We start from the raw sequence: 4718 nt of genomic DNA, 5'->3' as shown, positions 1-4718 counted from the left end.
TTTGCATAGTTCATGCTGATTTTTACCAGCAAGGACATTTTAAAAGTAGAAGACTGACTTTTATTTTAGCACCCAGAGTTTTTATTTATTTCAGTAGGAGAATGAATTTTCCCCATCATTTTTTTCACACAATGTATTTGCACTGTCTGGGAAGATAAGCAAAGAAGGAAGTGGCAATAAGGCAGCAAGAAGCTGGCAATGAGATACCATTGTGATAACTACATTTCTAAAGGCATATTTTTATGGATTAATAAGAGCTCTACCTTCCATGCTTCTGCTATACACTGGTTTATTAACATTTCAGAAAGTTAGTTTCTACTAGAAATTTTTGCATGTGTTTCCACAGGGGGAAAAACAAAAACAAACAAAACAAAACAAAACAGCTGACCTCTGTGTTGAAAGATCAAATTGACATAGTTAAAAAAGATTTAGTGCTCCAATCTTTTGTTGAATAATATTAGACAGTTTTTCTTTGCATTTTCTTACATTAAGCAATTTCTATTATAAAGAGGCAAAAAGGAAGGGTCTTAATAAGCAAGCACATTGCCATTTGAAAGAGATAGCACTCAGATTTGCAGTAAAGTCAGATTTTGGGTTATTTGTCCTAAAATAGATACTCTGATTGATGTTAGAAGGCCACTGAGTGAGAAAAAGAACTCCCAGGTACATCACTAGGTGTTAGAGAAAAATATCAAATTGTTGCAGTCCTATCTTTATCTAAGGTGTACTTTTTGTTTGTTTGTTTGTTTTCAGTAGGAATGTTTATTTAAAGAGAGAGTTAAAAGCAGCGAGGCAGTAGGAAAGATTGTTTTAGTAGGGCTTCTGTTTTGATAAAGTAACATCAGATGTGAATGCTCCTCTAAACACAAAACTTCAAGGAGTTTATTTAGCTTCAGGTAACTATTCAGTGGGCCACATCTGATTCTTCCAGAATCAGCGCTCACCCAACTTTGAACTAAACTTCATGTGGAGCTGAACAGAAAAGAGAGATGGTGCTTTTAGAGCTCCATTTTGGATCACATCATTGAAAGAATAAATCCACTGAAGGAAGGACAGAAAACAGTATTGCAGTGTTCTGTTATCTTTAGGAAAATACTGTAAGGTAGGGCTACTCTGAAAGCAATGCCTCCTATTTAATTATGTTGGCCCACGACGTCAGAGGTGGATGTTGGTGGTACAGCACTAGAGGTTGAACCCTCCTGACAATATTCCATTACTTTTTATTGCTGTGTAACAGAGGGCGGTAGGAGGGCAGTCTGACAAAATGACATCACATGAATGTGCAGATGAAGCAAAGGTGTGTCACTGAGTTCCTCCATGCAGAAAAAATGGCATCAATTGACATTCATCAATGCTTGCGGAATGTTGATGGAGACCAAACAGTGGATGTGAATACAGTGAGGCAGTGGGTAGTGTGTTTAAGCAGTGGTGACAGCAATGTGAAAGACATGCCATTTTCTGGATGGTCTTGCACAGCTATTGCACCACAAAATGAGCAGTGTTTTGATCATGAATCAGCAGAATATGACCAGGGAACCGTGCATGGAGGTGAATATCAGCTTCAGTGCATTGGAAACAGTGGTGGCATTGTTGGAATACAAATAACTTCACCCCAAATGGGTCCTGTGAATGCTCACACAGAAACACATAATGTGCAGTTTTGTCAGGACCTACTGAACCAATACAAGGCTAAAGGTGACAGTTTTCTGGATTGCACCATTAGCAGTGACAAGCTGTGATGTCACAACTGTGAGCCAGAGTCAAATCAACAATCAGTGGAGCATCAAGATGTGAACTGTCTGTTGAAGAAAAAAATCAAGAGACAGCCTTCAGCAGGTAAAGCAATGTGTAGTGTCTTCTGGGATAGGAGAGGGGGGATACTTCTGGATTTCCTGGTACCCAGAAAAAACATCATCTCTGACCACTACATCACAATTCTGACTAAACTAAAACCTTGAATATCCAGAGTTAAGAAAGAAGATGACAACCTCTCTCTTGTACCACAATAATTACATGTCCCATACTACTTTATAGACCAGGGAGCATCTTGTCAGTCTTAGCAGGACTGTCCTACCACAACCATCATATAGTCCAGATTTGAAACATTTTGACTTCTATCTGTTCAAGCCAATGAAAGACAGACTGCACGGGCAACGTTTTCCTGGCAATGATGCTATCATAGCAGTTGTGAAACGGTCACCTCTGCTGGTGCAAATTTGTATGAGCATAGAATACACTCTCTTGTTTACTGATGGTGACAATGCATAGCTGATGGTGGTGACTGAGATGAAGAAAATAATGCTTAGTAGCTAAGAATTTTCTCTATCAATTAGTGTTATTGTGCTCTTTGTTGCAGTTCCCATGGAAACAAACAGGAGGTATTACTTTCAGACTAACACACATTTTACTACTGTAAATGAGAGATGGCTTCAGAAATAGTTAAAATATGTAGGATGCTCATAATCCCTTGAGAATTTTTATCATTTAGTGGTGTTTTCAGTGGGTCTGACTAAGAAGAGATCTGTTTATTTTCTCAATTTTTCTGGTGTGATGTACTTAATTCAATGCCTTTTTTTTTTTTTTTTTTTTTTTTTTTTTTTTTTAAGACAACTTTATCCTAGGAGATATTAAAACAAAAACTAAAATTAAGTGAAGTAGAAAAAATATTTGTAACGCAATGGAAAGCGCAGCAATAATAGCAGGGTAGCAAAGTCCTAGGCTGCAGCAAGTGGGGATACACTCAAATTCAGCAACTGTAGTCACAGAAACAAAAAGAAAAAATTGCTTACCCATAGAAGGCCTCAGGTAGACAGGGATCTCCACTGCCAACCCTTAAATGAGGTCTGGGAAGAGGTGGATCCTGGCTCCACCCTTTCCGGTCACTCATCTGCATTGCTTGCAGCTGAGCTCCCCTGGGTTGGCCTTGCCTTTCCACTAGATGCTCAATCGCTGCTTCAGGCTGTGACTTAGTATTTCTGCTACAGTACTTTAGGAACATGAAACAAGAAATGAGAATGAAAGTTTCTGTGATGTTAAAGTGATGTGAGAACATGCCTGGCTATCCAGCTGAAGCATTGCATTAGAATACAGATGTAAATACAGTGCATGCTTCAGAATATTCATTTTTTCTTGGAATGTGTTGTTGTTGAGTAGAACCAAAACCACTGAAGCACAAATGGTGTAGGCAAATTAAAGCTTTCCTCTGGACTGTACTAACTCCAACCCATCCATTAGAGAAGACTGCAATTTCAGGAGACAGCAGACAGGACGACTGTACAAAGTGTTTCAAGATAACTGATAATTTCAAAGAAGAAAAGAGAAAAAAAGAATAATTCAGATGAGTAATAGTTTTAAGCAGTTGAAGTGAACACCTATTGGGTGCAGACAGTCTGAGAAGTATGAATGCAGGTTATTGAAAATACTAAAGTGAAAGAAACTGCAGCTCATATGTTGAAGAAGATAATGAGAAGCAAATATATGTGAAAATTTACAGCAGATAATGGGGGTGGAGAGAAAGACATGGGGAGAAGGGCAAAAGATGTGAATAAAGCTGACAGCGGCCTAAAGCATACCTGGCAAATCTGAGATCTAGTGCTGGAGAGAGCTTTCAGTGAGAAAAGGAGCAGCTGAGGGCAGGAAGAGAGTGGAAGCATGCAGATTGTAGAACAAACCAGGGGTGAGGCCAAAGGAAGGAGCCAGGGGAAGTGAGATAAAATGATAAAGGATTTGAAGAAGAGAAAGATTATCTGAGAAGTCAGAAAACATGGGAGAGCTTTAAGGAAATAGTGTCCTTAATTTTCATTCTACAACCCTGCAGCAAGTATTACAAAGGGGACAGGCCAGAAATCTTTATTCAGTGGTGATCTCTGTCATAATGGCCCCTTAGAGATTTTGGCAGGCTCCAATTTAAAATAGCTGTGAGATGCACTGACATGAACCAACTCAGCATAGCTTCAAGAGATCTTGAAGCTGCCCTACCTCAACGAGAAGTCTTCACCTTCCACTCTGGGTCTTGAACTCAGCTTTTTATTTCAGTTACTCCAAGCTGCTCCTGGTTGTATAACCTGTTAATCCAGTGATCCTCTTCCCTTAATAATGTCACCAAAGGTAATGCTGGAGGGGGAAAAAAATCCAGAAGGCACACTTCATGGATTTCAGTAGTTGTTGCAAGATCTATTGGCAGTGGGCTTACCAACACCTGATGATTTAGTGCCTTTCTGTCAGCAATGCAAATGTGTTAACAGGTCCTGTCCCTGGAGGTGTTCAAGGCCAGGTTGGATGGGGCTCTGGGCAGCCTGGTCTAGTATTAAATGTGGAGGTTGGTAGCCCTGCATGTAGCAGGGGGGTTGGAGATTCATGATCCTTGAGGTCCCTTCCAACCCTGGCCATTCTGTGATTCTGTGAAAAAGACTGTGGATAGTTATCTGACCTAAGTACAGGGTTGGCTCCTTAGTGTAATGGCCATCTTCTGGCCTCACCATTTAAGAACTTGAATGCTTAATCCTCTGGTACCTTTGGCTTCTTTGTGCATACAGGTTCATAGGACAGGCTTGTTTTCAGAGACTATAAGCAATGGATAATTCTCCTGCGAGAAAATGAAAAAAAATCCTGTCTTGCATAGTAATGTATATTAGGAGTTCTCTTTGCATCTGAAATTAAAAGGAAGGCAATCAGATGTTGCAGATGAAATGCATCTTAAGCTCACCTGATGGCACCTG

This window comes from Lagopus muta, chromosome 1 (genome assembly GCF_023343835.1).
Source record: "Lagopus muta isolate bLagMut1 chromosome 1, bLagMut1 primary, whole genome shotgun sequence".
In the NCBI taxonomy this organism is placed as follows: domain Eukaryota; kingdom Metazoa; phylum Chordata; class Aves; order Galliformes; family Phasianidae; genus Lagopus; species Lagopus muta.
The sequence above is the reverse complement of the archived record's forward strand: the minus strand, read 5'-3'. Positions refer to the sequence as shown.